The sequence below is a fragment of the Miniopterus natalensis genome, chromosome 6 (assembly GCF_054644295.1).
Source record: "Miniopterus natalensis isolate mMinNat1 chromosome 6, mMinNat1.hap1, whole genome shotgun sequence".
Classification (NCBI taxonomy): Eukaryota; Metazoa; Chordata; class Mammalia; order Chiroptera; family Miniopteridae; genus Miniopterus; species Miniopterus natalensis.
In genome coordinates this window covers 4,413,534-4,431,450 of record NC_142086.1, presented here as the reverse complement: position 1 = coordinate 4,431,450, position 17,917 = coordinate 4,413,534, and the positions used below count along the sequence as shown (strand labels likewise).

The 17,917-nt window shown below is 51.0% G+C and overlaps 1 long non-coding RNA gene across 2 annotated transcripts; it reads left to right on the top strand.

The window, feature by feature from the left end:
- Window positions 1-1,147: 1,147 nt before the first annotated feature.
- On the top strand, window positions 1,148-7,308 carry LOC107543239 (uncharacterized). Of its 2 annotated transcripts, none has more exons than XR_001603792.2 (3): window positions 1,148-1,947; window positions 3,436-3,542; window positions 7,229-7,308. It is a non-coding gene; the product is annotated as an uncharacterized LOC107543239 (long non-coding RNA). The 2 variants fall into 2 exon arrangements; XR_001603793.2 differs by having other exon boundaries at window positions 7,224-7,308.
- The last annotated feature ends 10,609 nt before the right edge of the window (window positions 7,309-17,917 follow it).

Below are 17,917 nucleotides of genomic sequence, written 5' to 3'. Positions count from 1 at the left end.
AAATGCCACAGACAGGGCGGCTTAAACAACAGAAATTTATCTTCCCAGAGCCCTGGAGGCTGGACGTCCAGGGTCAAGGCACGAGCAGGCTTAGTTGCCTGGCCTGCGGACGGCTGCCTTCTTGCTGGGTGCTCAGGTGCAGGGAGAAGGCTCTCTCTCCCTTCCTCTCCTTGCAGGGCTACCAGTTTGATCAAATTAGGGCCCCATCCTTATAACCCCATTTAACCTTAGTTAACCCCTTAAAAGCACCGTCTTCAAATACAGTGATATTGGAGGTTAGGATTCAACATGAGAATTTTTGGGGGGGACACAATTCAGTTCATAGCACATATGTTTTTAATATAAAAAATAAATAGGGTAGGAAGGGGAGGAAAGGGCAGGCAGGGGCGGGGACAAGCTTTCCAGGCGCGAGGACTGGGGTCTTGGTTTCCTAGCTCCTGAAGCGCCGGCTGCCCGCAAGCTTGCGGGCCGGGTTTTCCTGCTACAAACGCGGTTAACCGAGGCAAGATTCCTGCCCCAGGGGGTGTGAGCCAGCCCCTCCGCCGCGGCGCCACCGAGTCCTGGCTGCGGCACTGCTGCAGCTCCGGAGCGCCGCGGGCGCCGGGTCCTCGCCCGGCCAGGGTCACCATGGCAACGGGAGCCCCGGAGAGCAGGGCGCCTTCCACCGTCAGCTGCCGTCCACCGGGTCTGCGGGGAAAGGCGGCGGCCGAGAGAACGGGGCTGGAGCGGGGGCGGGGGCGGCGGGAGGGCGCCGAGCTGTGCGCCCAGGGCCAAAGCGGCGGCCAGGGCCCGGCCAGACCCCTCCGGGACCGGGCGAGGCGGGGGGTGTTAGGGCTCGGGGACGGGGCGGGGGCAGGGGGCGGGGCTCCGGGACGGGGCGGGGGCAGGCGGGGCGGGGCTCCGGGGCGGGGCCAGGCGGGGGCGGGACTCCGGGACCTGAGGGGACCAGGCGGGGGCGGGGCTCCGGGACGGGGCGGGGCCAGGAGGGGCGGGGCTCCGGGGCAGGGCGGGGCGGCGGGGTGGGCTCTGCAGGCGGTACCAGGAAAGGTTTGGGGGCGCCGAGTGGCGCTGGCCGGGCCGCGTAGCCCGGGTCCTGCAGCAGGCAGGCCTGGACCCGCGGGCCTGCGCCGTGGGCACCGCCCAGTGTGCTGTTGGTATTCGAAACCATCCTTCGGACGAGGCCGCGGGCAGCAAGGGCTCTGTGCCCCGCGTTGGCGCAGCGCCTGCGGAGGCGGTGCCTGCGACGCGCGGGGTCCCGCCGCACCTCGCCCGGGCAGTGTGACTGCTTCAGACGAGGCGTGTTGCCATTTGGTCCGTTCCACACACATACGAAGGATCTTAATGGATGTTTCTTCCAAGAGAGAATTAGGGCAATTACTCTAATACTATTAGAAAGTCTTTTATTAGTGGTCAGAGTGAAGTTTTTTTTATGGCCCAATGTTAATTGTGTAAAGGGAAAATATATGCGTTATTAAAAGTCCCACTAAAATGTTGATTTTTGTTTGTTTCTTAGAATTTGAGAAGTGAGAGATTAAAGAGGGCATAAAAATAGCGATGGAAAGAAATGATAGGTATAGACATAATAAAATAAAGAATGAATGAAGAAAACTTGAGTTTAAAACATAGAAATAAAAACAGCAGTCTGAGTGTTTTGAAGAAATCTGGTCTCAGCAATTTTAATAGGATTTTAATTTTTGCACTTTTTAGTTTAATGTAAGCATTTCTCTCAAGCACCGTACTTCAGGTGTCATTTGTTGGCTTGACAAGGGGTGGTTTGCAGCCGTTTCTCTGTTGCTCACAATAAGTCAAGTGGTTGGGACCAGGAATGACCAAACCTGTCAGGAAGCCCAGTTCTCAACCCACCTGACCTTTGGCATCCAGCCCCGAAGCCCGGATCCCAAAGCCTCCTCTGAAAGTTTGCAACTGGAAAACAACGCGGTTTACTGGGTAATCCTGACTCTCAAACAAGTATGATTTTTATTTTAAATGCAACAGCTACGTTTTAATTTACTTTTCTATTTCTTTCTAATACATACTCCAAGTATCGTTATTTATAAAATATGTATAAAATTCAATAAAATAAAACAGCCAATTTCTTACAAATAAGGAAAGTTGAATAAAAAGATTTCTGATGTCCTATGTACTTAAAAAAATGAAGCATAAAAGCAAGAAAACATATAAGTAGAAGTGAAATTAAGGACTTTAGCTTTATAAAAATAAACTTTATTTTTAAGTATAATGTATAAACAAAAAGTGCCTAAAAGTAAAAATGTGCAGCTAGAAAAGTTATCACATGATGACACACGTATAGTCATCACTCAGATGATAACATGGGACATAATAGTGCAAAAAGAAGAGCTTTGACATAGTTTGAAACCATCTCCACTTACTTTGTAAGATGGGTAGGCAAAACAAAAACATTCCATTGCTGCTGCTAAGAGTTTTTTGTACCCCATGCAGAGAGAGACACCTGCTGGAACATTGTTTTTTTTTGTTTGTTTTTTCCCAAGAGAATGTCCAAACCAACCGCGAGAAACTGTGTGGGAAAAGAAATAGTTATGACTCTACTGGCATCAAGATAAAAATTTTGAATGCATTTTATTCTAAGAAATAGGAAGCGTTTAACCTCTACCACACACACAAATTCTATGGTGGGCTGGAAGTTTTTCTTGATATTTACCTCTCTGCCAATTTTTTTTTTTTAATCTCCAAGTTGGGTGACAATAGGGTTTAGCTTTTTTCTCTGTCTTGATATCGCTATTTCCTTGCTGCTTGTTGGGCTGATCCCTCCATGTACTAAGGGTGCTCCTGGAGACCTCCACCCTGCTTCACCCCATGGGCTGCATGCCGCCTCTTAAGTTCTCTTTGGCACTGCTGTTTAGTGCTTGAGACCCACGGTCTGTGAGCAGGGCAGCTGACTCCAGAGTATAGACCATAGTTTCATAGCCAGAAGGATGTGTATCACTTACACTTTCTCTACCAAGTGACTTAATTTATCCAGAGCTTGGTCTGTGCACTTGCTCTTTACTGGGGTTCTCCTGGTGGTGCATCTGGAGTCTGCAGTTGCTAATCATGGAGACTGGATTCCAGCAGTCCCTTAGTGAGGAGTGACAGCTAAGGAGGAGCCAGGAGAATCTGGAATTGGAGGAATAGTGGAGGAAGGTGAAGTAGGAAGAGGGAGGCTGGAACAGTTCCCTGCCCAGCTCCATGGGCTTGGGAAGGCTTTTCACGATTGCCTTCAGCAGAGAGTGGGGTGTTCCCAGAGGGATTCAGATGATGAGAATTTTAGAAACTGTTCTGCTTTAACTTTATCTAAAGCCCTTCCAACTCCCTCCTTGTTCTTCTTCTGTGTTTCTTCCCTCCTCCTTCATCTCAAACCCGGGATTCCAACATGCTCACCTCCTTCTCGCCTCCGCCTGGACCACTCTGAAAAAGTTCCCAACTTCTACTGAACTCCAAATGTTAAGATGCTCCGCATGGATTACCTGCAGCGTTTGGGACTCTGGGCTGAAGACATCATGGTTTTTCCCCTGGATTCCCAGGTCAGTCTAAGAATTGTGCCTCCAGCTAATCAATTCTTGGCACGGTGGGAATAAAACCATAGCTCTCTTATCATTAATCTGTTCCAGCTCAGTTTTTAGTGCTTCTCTTTGGAAGTCAAATTTTTTGGTACAGCAAAAAGGGCTCTCCATCCTCTGTGCTTCTTGGCTTTTTAGTTCCAGCTCCTTGCTGACATTCCCTCACATCTCTGCACTTTAACACTCCCAGCTGTTGGGGGTTTTCTGAAAACACTTTTGCTTATGCCACTCTAACGGGATACACTTTTCCTCGCTTATTTACCACGCCAACAGCCTGTGACCACCTCCTTTTTGAAGGTTTCACACACCCCGCCCCTCTGCAGCCTCAGTTGAAAAGAACATCTCCTCCATTCTACTCTGTTAACTGGTACATTCTTTTGTGGTCTCCCTTTGCCAACTTCTTGAAACTATTTATTTACCTGTGAATTTCCCCAAACTGGAAGATAAATGTGACCCACACCTAAGTGATATGCTTCCTGCTTAGCCCAGGGCCTGGCTCCTATCATTAGTTCTTTAAATATTTGTTAAATGTGTAGTAAGGGGCTCCAAGATGGAACCCCAGCGATTCTGAAGGAACAATTGCTAGAAATGTAGACAATTTGTTATTTTAGCTAAGAGGCAGACTAAGTTTATTTTAAGAAAATCTATTAATGGGCCTTTATTATGCAAAAGACAAATTCAGTTCCAGAATGCTCAGGTCAACACATAAAGCTAAACTAAGCTGCATTAACACATGCAGCAGAGTGTCCTCATTTGGTCAGGCTGAAGTTTTTACAGAGATTATCATGGCATTCAAGGGACATCTGCTGGAGACAGGATGGAGTAAGGAAATAATATAACCCCTCCCTTGTGACATGGTCAAAGATACTACAGGTGTGGGCAGTAGGCTCGGCCCTAAAATATGGCATCTACCTCAGGGCTAAAGCAATAGTTGGGTAACTGACAGGCAAAGGGAAGGAAAGAACATTGATATATAAAAGCTTTACTCTTCCTTTCCTCTATCTTAATTTCCTTCTATAATCCCCTAGCCTTCAGTTGTATTAAGCACTTTAGGCTGGATTTAGTTGAGCTTTGGGGGCATAAATGAATGAAGGTGAATGAAGTGAATGAAGGTGAACGAAGTGAATGAAGTGAATGGAGGGGAATGGAGGAGAATGGAGGAGAATGGAGGTGAATGGAGGAGAACGGAGGAGAACGGAGGAGAATGGTGGTGAATGGAGGAGAATGGAGGTGAATGGAGGAGAATGGTGGTGAATGGAGGAGAATGGTGGTGAATGGAGGAGAATGGAGGAGAATGGAGGAGAACGGAGGTGAAGGGTGGTGAATGGTGGTGAATGGCGGTGAGTGGAGGAGAATGGAGGTGAATGGAGGAGAATGGAGGAGAATGGTGGTGAATGGAGGAGAATGGTGGTGAATGGAGGAGAATGGAGGTGAATGGAGGAGAATGGTGGTGAATGGAGGAGAATGGAGGAGAACGGAGGTGAATGGTGGTGAATGGTGGTGAATGGCGGTGAGTGGAGGAGAATGGAGAAGAATAGAGGAGAATAGTGGTGAATGGAGGAGAATGGAGGAGAATAGAGGAGAATAGAGGAGAATGGAGGTGAATGGTGGTGAATGGTGGTGAATGGAGGAGAATGGAGGAGAATAGAGGAGAATGGTGGTGAATGGAGGAGAATGGAGGAGAATGGAGAAGAATAGAGGAGAATAGTGGTGAATGGAAGAGAATGGAGGAGAATGGAGGAGAATGGTGGTGAATGGAGGAGAATGGAGGTGAATGGAGGAGAATGGTGGTGAATGGAGGAGAATGGTGGTGAATGGTGGTGAATGGTGGTGAATGGAGGAGAATGGAGAAGAATAGAGGAGAATGGTGGTGAATGGAGGAGAATGGAGAAGAATAGAGGAGAATAGAGGAGAATAGTGGTGAATGGAAGAGAATGGAGGAGAATGGAGGAGAATGGTGGTGAGTGGTGGTGAATGGAGGTGAATGGAGGTGAATGGAGGAGAACGGAGGTGAATGGAGGAGAATAGAGGTAAGTAGGATAGATGTTTAGGTAGGAGCAGCCAGGGCATTGCAAGATGTTCCCTGAAAGTTCTGTGTCCACAGAGAAATTGCTGGACAGCACTAGAGCTGCTGCCAGCTCTCAGGGCATCTTTTTAAAAATTGGAAGGAGACGCTCATTCTTCAGTGCCTCTCTCTTGCCTCTTCCAGGAAACTGCTGTAATGCACTAGTGTTGTGACTTTGTTAAAGTCACGTTAAGTGCAGCACAGGGTGCTAGATGGTGAGCTATAGCTCAACAGGCCACAGGGAAATTCAAACAGGAGTTTATTACTCTGAGTTTCTGAGAGAAGCACCAGACCTGCAGGTGGGGCCACATGGGGAGGTGAAGACGCCCAGAGAGACAGGACCTGGGGCATGTGTTTTTTGTTTGTTTGTTTGTTTGTTTTAATCTTCACCAGAGGATACTTTTTCCATCGCTTTTTCAGAGTCCGGAAGAGAGAGAGAGAAAAAAAACATCGATGTGAGAGACACATCAATTGTTTGCCTCCTGCACTTAACCAACTTGGCTGGGGATTGAACCCACAACAGCAGTATGTGCCCTTGAGAAGAACCCGGGACTCTTCAGTCCATGGGTGGAGGCTCTAACCACTGACCAAAACTGGCTAAGGTGGCACATGACTTTAGTTAGAGACGAGGGCTTTGGGGTCCCCAAGCTAGGGTTGGATTGGCCATTTAAAAGAAAAAAGCGGGTGTTGGTAAGTCCATGAGGAGGCATGATGAACACAGGTGCCGGGCGGTAAGGAGGCTGCTGGTCATGAGGGCTGTGGGGAGTCCTCTGGGGAACTTAGGTTTGCTTCTGACCTGACCTGCGGGCTGCCATCTAAGGGTCTGCCGTCTAGGGGTCTACCATCTAGGGCGGGCTGCCGTCTAGGGGTCTGCCGTCTAGGGGTCTGCTGTCTAGGGGTCCACCATCTAGGGCGGCTGCCGTCTAGGGGGCTGCTGTCTAGGGGTCTGCCGTCTAGGAGGCTGCCGTCTAGGGGTCTACCATCTAGGGCGGGCTGCAGTCTAGGGCGGGCTGCCGTCTAGGGGGCTGCCGTCTAGGGGGCTGCCGTCTGGGGTCTACCATCTAGGGCGGGCTGCCGTCTAGGGGGCTGCCGTCTAGGGGTCTACCATCTAGGGCGGGCTGCCGTCTAGGGGGCTGCCGTCTAGGGGTCTACCATCTAGGGCGGGCTGCCGTCTAGGGGTCTGCCGTCTAGGGGGCTGCCGTCTAGGGGTCTACCATCTAGGGCGGGCTGCCGTCTAGGGGTCTGCCGTCTAGGGGGCTGCCGTCTAGGGGTCTACCATCTAGGGCGGGCTGCCGTCTAGGGGCTGCCGTCTAGGGGCTGCCGCCTAGGGGGCTGCCGCCTAGGGGGCTGCCGTCTAGGGGCTGCCGTCTAGGGGGCTGCCGTCTAGGGGCTGCCGTCTAGGGGGCTGCCGTCTAGGGGGCTGCCGTCTAGGGGCTGCCGTCTAGGGCGGGCTGCCATCTAGGGGCTGCCGTCTAGGGGGCTGCCGTCTAGGGGCTGCTGTCTAGGGCCAGCGCTCGCACAGGAGTGACAGCAGGTTGGCAGGTGAGCCACAATCATCCCTAAAGCAGCTGTTTTGACAGGGCAGGAGTCACCGAGGGGCGCCCAGGTCAGATTCACCGGGAACGGAGTAATCCCCTACTCCCTGAAGGGGAGCCACAGGCCTCTACGGGTCTCAGCCAGTCTGCAGAGGCTGCGTGGAAGGAAAAATATTGCCCTAAAAAGAGACCACTTAAGGCCTGGAGGCTCAGCCCCGACTGCGCGGCGCTGCGAGGCTGCAGGAGCCGCCCAGCCGCGCCCTGGCCTCCGTGCAGCAGGGGGCGCGCCCCGGGGGGGGGGGGTGTCGCACCGCCCGCGTGAACCCCTCAAATCTCACCCGAAGCCTCTTCGGCGGGGCAGACTTGGCCTTGTGTCCTGTCGTCTTGCTGGTCGGCCTCGCGACGAAGCCTTTTCTCTGCGCAGAAGCAGGCGCCCGACCGTGGTCTCCGCGGCGCTCCGGCCGAGCCCTGCTGCGCGACGGGGCCGCGGGCTGGTCAGACGGGAGCTCAGCGGCGCGCTCCGAACCGCGGTTTATTGAAGCAACCGATTCACCCCCGTCTGTCAGAGGGTGTTCGGACAGCCTTCCGGCCCCGGGATGGGGCCCCGCCCGCGAGCCCCCCGCGTGGCGCCCCCAGCGGAACAGATCCGCGCCGACGGGCAGGGCCCCTGGCTTCCCCGCGTCCCGGGAGCGCGGAGGACCCGCAGGACCCGCAGGACCCGCCGGGCGAGCGTGGCCGCTTCTGCCGCGTGAATGAACATGTTTTAAACGGTCACCGAACGCGTGCGCCGTCACCACCGCGCAGCAGCACCGACGGCCGCCTGGGCCTCGCCCCTCGAAGCCCGTCCAGCACCTCCCACCGCTTCAAAACCCAGGCTGGAGTGCCTGGGCACCGCGCTCAACTCCGAGGGCTCGCCTCCGGCTGGCGGCCCTAAAGCTCCTCCCCGAAGGGTCTGGGGTGTCCAGCATTGTCCGTTCCCAGCGACAGCTGCCTGCGGGGACCTGAGGCAGCAGAGGCTGGAGGCCGCGGGCAGGGCCGCCGGGGTGGGGGGGCTGGCCCTGGGCTGGGAAATGCGCAGAATCAGCCCTCATCCCGGAGGGGGCGGCGGGGGAGAGCGGCAGGTGGGCCGGCTGGTCTCGGGAACGAGGGCCCCCGCTGTCAGAGCAGGGGGGCTAGAAGGGCTGAGGACTCGAGTGGCAGGGTCGGGAGGAGGAGTGAGGACCCTGGGTGAGGCTGCACAGAGGGAGGACACCCCACATGCAGGGTCGGGAGGAGGAGTGAGGACCCCTGGGTGAGGCTGCACAGAGGGAGGACACCCCACATGCAGGGTCGGGAGGAGGAGTGAGGACCCCTGGGTGAGGCTGCACAGAGGGGAGACACCCCACATGTAGAAACCCAGAGAGGGAGAGTGCTGCTAAGGCCAAGCTGGTTCAGAGGAGACATTTGAGGAGACATTTGTCACTCTGTGACTGTTCAGAATACAAACACTCTTCCTGCTCGGGGTTCATTCCAAGTATATTAGAGGCAGGAACCCCCCTCACCGTAGCATCCTAAGTGTGACAGTCGTTCCACTCCCAGCTCGCTGCCACAGGACGTGGGCATTGTGGCCCAGTATCAGCCACTGACTGCTCCAGCCTGGCAATCAGAAATCTGAGGATGTGGCCCTGGCTTAGAACTGGTTTCCTACACAAAAGAGCTTGGAAAAAACAAGATGCCAAGTTTTTATTGAGGAGCAGCAACCCCAGGGAAGCCGCATGAGAAAGGGCAGTGGGGCGGGGCAGCAGGAACACATGTGAAGCGGAGATCACAAGAATGGCCGTGTCCCAGCGCCAGAAGGTTGCAGGCCTGGGGCCCGGGTTCAGTCCCCAGTCGGGGCATGTACAGGAGGCAACCGATCTGTTTCTCTCTCCCTCTTCCTTCCCCTCTCTAAAGTCAATTAGCGTATCCTAAGGTGAGGAATAAGACACATCTGCGTGGCCATGCCCTCGGGACACAGTTGGTGCTCAGCCATGTGAGGCAGGTCCGCGGCACGCGCGGGTCCATCTCAGGACAGTCGGGCAAGCAGAGCCCAGCAAGGGTTGCCTGCCGGCCTCTTTCCCTCCTCCATCCCTGTCGGCCAGCCTCTCTCTCCCGGTGTTAACTCTCTAGCACTCCCAGGCTGTGTTAGCCCACCCGCAGGGCGGCCTCGGGAAGCCCCGCAGATGCGGGCAGGTGGACTGGCCCAGCCTCTCTCAGGGAGGCTGGAAAGCAGGTGGCTGCAGGTGACGGTGATGTATGCAGCAAAGTGCTGAGCACACAGCAGCAGGAGCCGCCTCCAGAGCTGTCTGTCTAGGGGGCCAGGCCAGTGGCCCAGGCTTTCGGCGTGAGGGCCCAGCAGCCTGGGTGGTGCAGAAGTGGGATTGGCGCCAGGAGATAGTCAAGAAACCACTGAAGTGTCCCAAGGTGGCTGTGCCAACAGAGACATTATAACAACAGTCCATATGGCCAAAGAAAAATGGAAATGAGCAATCATTTTTGGACTTACTGTGGCTTCTGTAAGTTACTGAATTTCTTTCCAATAAACCAGCTTTTAGCATAAATCACCAGGGTGGAATCTTCTTGCTCGCACCTGATATCCATCACAGACAACCTTGCAAAATGCGACCCTTTCCTTGTTCTGGGTGGAGAGTGTGTGAGCATCTGCATATATGCAGGGGCTTGGGGTGGGCAAAAATATTCTTCATGGCTCTGGAACAAATCACTAGTGCAACATTTTGTATATTACAGGATGTGGGGAAAGGAACTAACCTTTGCCGATGGTCACTATGCCAGGTACCTTATGTACACTTTTTATCTAAGCCTCAGAGCAACCTCTGTGATAAGCATTGGAAAGACACGCCACAGAAAGTTCAACATAGCCAGAGCTTTCGGGTGCCTCTTAATGGCCATTTCTAGAAACTTAAACCATTGCTTTATGCAAAGCTCTCTGCCTCTGATATCTTTTTATATATTTCGGTCATTATCTTTGAAATCTTCACTGCATTTAATGCAGTACTTCTCACATAGTAGGCCTTCAAAAATGTTGAGCAAGTGGAGTTGGAGTCGTATATCATGTGCTCCCCAAACTGCCCTTGGCAGAGCAGGTGGACAGCTGCTTGTATTCATTCTGATGCTGCAGCAAAGGGTGTTCATTTCTTATGGGTCACGTACAGCACAGCCACCTTGATGTCTCATCAAACTTGTCACGAGGAGTTTTGTCTGTGCACGTCTGTGCATGTCTAAGCCTTTTGTTTTGGAAAATGACAGTGACTGTGATTACTATCTGCCAGTCCCTTACATGACTGCTGTGCAATGAGCGATGCCTTTGACATGTGCACACAGATTCCCACGGGACTTTAGCCCAGGGTTGCGATTCGTGTGCTGTCTGCTTTCCTCATTGTAGGCTGCAACATGCCACTTAGATTTCCTTCATGCAGACTGTTGTCTGAGACAACTGGGCATCTCTTGTTCCAACAGCTCCTAAAGATGCCGCACGCACTCATGTAGGAGCAGTTATGAAGTACCTGCTGTGCCCCAGGCACAGTGGGGGCTTTGGTGCCATTTGGGCTTCAACAAATCCTAAGAACTGCCTTGATCTTTCATATGAGCTCTTGGTTTTGATATTAGTTACAGGGAAGTGTAAGCTGCTGTAGCAAAGAGCCCAACACACTAGTGGGTTAAGGAAGATGATTTCTCTCACCTAGTGGTGGGCTCCTCTGCTCCACATGAACATTCAGGGATCCAAATTCCTTCCCTCTGGCTCCCACTCAAGGTCTCTGCACTCATTTGCACGGTCAAAGGTGGGTCACAAGCATCCTCCTGTTCCAGTTCATGGAAAGGAAAAGTGGGAAGAGGATTGCTTATGCTGTGTTTTAAATCCCAGGCCTGGAGTAATACATCACTTCTGTTCACCCTCCACTGGCCACACCCAGAGGCCAAAGGCCTGGGACATGGTGGTCCCCACTGTGTCCAAAGGCACATGCACAGCACACCTGCACACAGCAACGAAAGAGTGAACATGTGTCCCCACAGCCTCAGGAAGCCCAGTGCTCCTTATGCTGGCTTTTGAGCAGTAAAGTCACTGTCTTTTTCACTCTCAACCCAAAGTCATTCTGAGGCCCCACTTTTGGAAATGAAGGTTTGGATGGGCAGCTTCTCTAGAAGTTCATGCTGATCCAGTATAATGTCACTTCTCCCCCCCATCCTTGGTGTAGCTCCTTTCCTTCACCAGCATTTCACTCCCTGAGCTCATTCCTAACTCCTGACCCCAAACTGCCCATCCCTAGCACATGTCATTGTTCCTGGACTGGCTTGCTCAGACCTACTATTATTAAAGTGAATCCCTATGGGCAGGACAGTTTATTAAAACATTTGCTGAGGTATTCATTGATGTTTTTGTTATTTGATTCAGAAAAATCAGAAAGATGCTTATGTTTTTATTTTTTTCACTCTCCAAATGTTTGTTGAGCACGTATTATTTATGTATTTATGATATAAACATGTACTAGTGTCAGGTGTGCAACATGATTCAGTGTGCGTATATACTGTAAAATGCCCACCGCATCAGTCTAGATAACACCCGTCACTGCACAGAGACGCAATGTGTTTTTTCTTATGACGAGAACTTTTATGACTTACTCTTAGCAACTTCACATATGCGGCACGGTGCTGCTCGCTGTGGTCTCCGTGCTGTGCGTACCCCGACGTTTATTTTGTACGTGCAAGCTGGTACCTTTTGAATCCTTGCTCATTTCTCCCACCCCCACACCTCCTCCTCGGGCAACCACCAACCTGTCCCCTGCATCTATGAGCTCAGGTTTTCATTTTGCATGTGAGTGAGATCATATGCTATTTGTCTTTCTCCCTTTGACTATTTCACTTTGTGCAGTTGCCCTCAAGGTGAGATTTTATTCTTTCTTATGGCTGAATAATATCCTGTTGCACGTATGTACCACATTTTTTACCCGTCCGTTCATCAGTGGGCACTCGGGCTGTTTTCATGCCTTAGCATTGCAACTACGCTGCGGTCAACATGGGGAGTGCGCGCATCTTTTCGAGTTAATGTTTCTGTTTTCTTTAGATAAACACCCAGAAGTGGGATTGCGGGGTCATATGTAGTTTTATTTTTTATTTTTTGAGGAGCCTCCATGCTGTTTTCCACAGCGCCTGTACAAATTTATAATCCCACCAACAGTGCACAGGGTTCCCCTCTCTCCACATCCACCAACACTTGTTATTACCCATTTTGTGGTAATGGTCACCCCAACAGGTGTGAGGTGGTGCCTCATCGGGTCCTGACGTGCATTTCCCTGCTGAGCAGTGGCGCTGAGCATCTGTTCATGCACCTGGTGGCCATTTGTGTGTCTTTGGAAAAATGTCCATTCCTGCGTGAGATGCGCATGTTTGTGTTTAGTGTCCGTTTTCTGGTGACAGCCAGGGCCCTCCTTCCCTTCCCCGAGTCAGGGGGAAGGGGCTGCCCTGAAGGCTGAAGCAGATGTCGCCTGATCCGGCTGCTTTAAAAATCTGCGTTAACTGCATGGTTATGTCAGTCTTTCTCAAAATGTAGCCTCGTGTCCGAGTCTCATGGAGAGTTTATTTAAACACTTTCTGCTTGACCCTACCTCAGATGTCACATCTGTCGTTCGGGTTGGGCTTGATAATTTGCATTCATAACAAGCTCTCTACACCCCTCACACTCACCGCGTGCTGCCGATGCTGCTCTCCCAGGATCCCACTCGGAGAACCCCGTGAGGGAGGCAAGGTCAGGAGGACAGTGTCCCTAGAGCTCTTCAGAAGCCCCTCAAAATGGGAAACAACTTCCTCCGGCTGAGAAGGGGCCAGGGACCTGAGGCTGTGGAGTGTACCCGTAGGAGAATCAGACAATGGCTGTCACCAGAGTCTCCTGCCTTTATCCCAAGACAAGAAGTGCCCTGCTCTCAAGGGGACACGTGGGTTTTGCTAACACACGTAAGGAAGAGGGACCAAACTCTTGGCTGCAAGGCCCCCGGGACCTTCCCATGGCCCTGGTGAGCAGCCTGACCATCCTGACATTGAATTTCCGAACAGCTGTGACCAACCAAGACATAGACTGAGACTGAATTTGATCTGAATAAAGAAACATGACATCCAACCTCACAGCATTATTGGTGGGATTAAACGAGAAAAAAATCTATGCGCATCTCCTAGCACAGTATCTAAGAACTCCCCACATCTTTACCAAATGACACACAGAAGAGCACCTACATTTTAACCAGAAAAGTCGGAACCTGGACACAACGGGCAGATGGGGCTGCCTGCTCAGCTGACCTGGGGGTGCCCTCTGAGCACAGTGCCCCGTTCCTGTGGCTGAAACATTGCACCCAGGGGTGCATTTGCAGTGGCAGGACCGGCTACTTTTACTAATTTATTCTGAAGTTAGAACTGGGAGCAGGACCAGTCCCCAGTTTGGTTATTTCTATAGCTACCAAAATCGCATCGGGCCCCGTCTATAAGAGTGAAGACTGATCCGCGCTGCCGTGTGAGGGGCGCTGCATTCTGCGGGGGCCACGCCAGGTGGCCACGGTGTGGCCTGAGAGCTCATGTGCAGAAAGGCAGGACTGTGGCTTGTGCTCAGTGACGGGGAATGTTCCCCGAGACTGAACAGCAGGTTCTGTCCAACAGTGTGTGGCAGGTACACAGCAGGGCAGGCGTTCACGCTCCAGTGTGAGCACGGAGCTTTATTCCAGGGGCACCTTCCCCTCCTTTCACAGTGGGTGGTCTCGATGCCAGCCCCGGCTAAGTGTTTCAGTCTTACTCAAATCACCTTCTCCTTCCACTGTCAGCTCCTTTAAAGATAGTGGCCATTTCCTTCCACATCTCTTTTTAAATGGCCAGAAAATAACTCAGAAAACAGACATTATTCTTGGCTATGCTCAGAACTGCAGTCAGGAAAAAACAGGCCAAGTGGCAGGTGATTTTGAAAGGACAGGACAGCATTGCATGACACACTCCAAGTATGCGGGAGATTTGCCTGACACACGTTTCCCAGGAGAAACTGTCAGAAAACACTGCATTGAGTCAGTGCATGACAACTGGAGCGCTTTCTTTGTATGTAATGATCAGCGAGCGAGCATTTCTGACTTAGAACACTTGTTTTAAACACCTGGATGCTTACAAAATGGCCTTTTGCTTGGGAGAACTGGGGACCGATCATAATTTTTGCACAAGGTTCTCAGGTGTTGCTTAACTGTAGAAGTGCTTACAGGAGGCAGCAGCAGAGCAGTCCTGGGGCCTAGAGCAGGAGGACGCCTGCTGAGCTGGGCACCAGGCCCGGCCTCGGTCTCGGACACCTGGGCTGGCCGTGCTGGCCAGGCGGAGGGAGGGTCAGGGCCGCGAACTCTCAGGTCTCCTTGTTGGCCCTCGGCTGGGAACTTCTGTTTGGGGCTCCAACTGTTCGCCTCTCAGCCCATGAGCTCCGCATGTCCGTGAACACTCCACATACAGCTGCAAAAGTGTCACAAGTGTTGATTTGAGATTACAGATAAATTTTAGTGAGTAGACAAATCTGCAAGTATGGAATCTGCAGATAATGAGGGTCTGCTGAGTTAGTTTCTCATATTCTTCTTTGAATCAGCTTCTCATGCTGTTAGCCCCTTCACCACTAAATTAAATAAATATTTGATGCATGCTAACTGTAATTGCATGAGAGTTTTTAACTTTTTTGAAAATTAAAATAGAAAGTTTAACACTCTTTAAGTGTCAACATTTATTGTTCAAGTAGACAAATGCCTCATGTCTTCTGATGTTCTAGGTCCATTGCTCTTACGCGTTTATTTTAGAGATGTGAGTCCCAGCCTAGCGGAGACTGGGTGCGGAGAAGCGGCAGCCGGCTCCCTGTGTCCACCAGCGCTCCCGGGCTGAGCCCCTGTGTCCTGCACCTGCTTCCCTCAGGGTGGCTTTTCCTTCAGGAGGCCCTTAGTCCCTGGGAAAACAGCTACTGCTGAGCTGGCTTCAAAATTTTCAGAAATGCAGACACGCCTGGGTCCCAGGCTGACCTCAGACTGGGACTCCGGGGGACAGGTGGGCAGCCTGTCTTCGAGGGCACAGCAAGGACAGAGTCAAGGAAGCTGAGGTCAGGGTAGGGTCAACAGGGTTAAACCAAAGGGCTTCTGAGCAGAAAGGCTTTCCCCAGAGTGAATCCTCAGGGCCGGGGAAAGTCTCTCATCATAGCACTAGCTGCAACCTAATGAAATAAGGCCCAGGGCCTGTAACAAGATCCTTGCTGGAGAGCAGGCTCAGCATACAACTGAGGGTTGATTAGAAATTAACCCACAGGGAGTCTCTGCAAGTAGGAGGAGCTACGTTACATTAATGGGGCTGCTAAGAGGCAGGCTGATGTCTTGAGAGCCGAACGTACCTTCATGATCCCCGTGTAGCTTAGAAGCCATGTGAGTTACATTTTTAATACCATCGTATATTTTCTACTTGTAAAGTTTCTAAATTAAAAATGACATTTTTAAAACTTCACAAGGATAGAGTAGCATGTTTTCCCTTTCCCTTTCCTTCCCTTCCTCTTCCCTTAACCTTTAACAAATTAAATCATCCATACAGACTTGTGAAATCACAGGGGTTGTGTGGCAGTGTTTGGAGATGTTGATAAGGGAGGTGGGGTGGGCGGGGAGTGGTCCAAACCGTCAATAGTGCTGAGGTTTTGAAACCCTGTGAGGAGGCAGCACTTTCTGTAAAGGACCAGACAGTAAGCATTTTAGGCCATACTCTTGCAAAGACTCAACTCTGGTTTTAATGAGAAATTAGCTACAGACAATGTAAAGAAATGAGTGTGGCCACGTTTCAGTAAAATTTTACCTACAGACACTGTTAAAATAGTTAAACTAGGAGGCTGGGGTGGCTCCAATGCCCTGGTGGCTACATCCGCAAACCCAAATTCACGCCTGCTAATGCCTCATCATGAAACTGAAGCCAAAGGACAGCCATCCTCACCCTGGCCTTGAGGCTAGAAGCTGCAGCGGGTCAGTAGTTTCTTTTCTTTGCGTCCACCTTTTCTCTGTAAAAGTCTCTCCCATTCTCGTCCCTGGAGGCTCCTAACCACAGCCGGTGTGGTGGCCCTGATGCAAACTGAGTTTTGCTCAAATAACTTAAAATTTATAATATGCCTCTATTTGTCTTTTAACAACATCAAAATTTAAGATTTATATAATTTTCATATCTCTCAAAATACTATTTTTTATTTGTTCCCCCCCCCAACAATTTAAAATTATAAAAGGAGAGTCACTCCTAGTCTGCAGTGCACACAGTAAGAGGTGGCGGGTGGGATCTGGCCCTCGGGCTCGTGGGCAGACAGCTTTTGCTCTCATCTGTTTTAGAGGAAACACAGTATTTTCATTCAGCAAAACCACTGATGCTTTTTTTCCTTACAGCCTTTTAAAGTCTGACTTGTGTTGTGTGTTAAATATCAGCGATTCCACTAGGAGCTGTGGAGGAAGAATGGTCCTTTTCATGTAAGCAGCGAGGTTGCGTTGTCATTAGGAACTGAACGCTTAGGAGGCTCATGGTTGAGGAAAATTATTCTTTGCTTACGTGTCTATGATTTGCTTACTTAGCCTTGTCCCCTCCTTCAGCTTGACTGCCTTCTTTGGGCTCAGTACTAGACTTCTGAGAAAAGCACACCCAGTTTCTGTGGGGCTGAAATTTCACTTGGGTGAGTCCCTTCAAATTTGGGTCCCTTACATGTCACATTTGCAACCTGATCTGATTATCACTGGCCGAAAAGAAACAGAGCTTTATTATGTGGCTGACCTAAAAAAAACAACCCAAGGGCTGGGCACAGCTGGGAGGAATTGGGATCTGGAAGGTGGTTGCTTTCTTCTTATTTCTTAGCAGTGGAATATCATGGAAGAGTTTCACAAATGCCATTTTCCAAGGAGCAACTGAAAAGTAGCTTCAGACTTTTTGCTGAAGAGTCAAGGAGGGAGAAAGCCTCCCTGCGAGGGAGGGAAGGAGGAACAGGAGGGGAGCGAAAGGGCTTCCCGCGGGACAGGCAGGCACACCCAACGGGGCGCAGCGCTGCGCTGCCTCCTCTCCCAAGTGCTATAAAGAGTAGCCGGAAAAACTTCTAAATAAAATGAAAACCACGATGAGGTCTCACCTCACACCCGTCAGAATGGCTCCATCAGTAAATCAACAAACAGCAAGTGCTGGCGAGGGTGTGGGGAAGGGGACCCTGGTACACTCCTGGTGGGATGCAGACTGGGGCAGCCACTGTGGAAAACAGTGTGGGGGGTCCTCAGAAAATGAAAAATGGAGCTGCCCTTTGACCCAACAATCCCATTTCTGGGAATGTATTAGAAGAAATCCAAAACACTAATTCAAAAGAATATATGCAGCCCTATGTTCACTACAGCGCTATTTATAATAGCTGAGGTCTGGAAGCAGCCCAAGCGCCCACCAGTAGATGAGTGAATAGAAAAAGCTGTGGCTCGTTTACGTAATGAAATACTACTCAGTCATAAAAAAGAAACACGTTTACCCTTTGCAATAGCATGGATGGACCTGGAGAGTATTATGCTAAGAGAAACAAGATAGTCAGAGAAAGACAAACATCACATGATCTCACTTATATGTGGAATCCAGTGAACAAAATAAACTAACAAACAAAATAGAAACAGACTCACAGATAGGGAACAGACTGACAGCTGTCAGAGGGGAGGGGGTTTTCTGGGCTG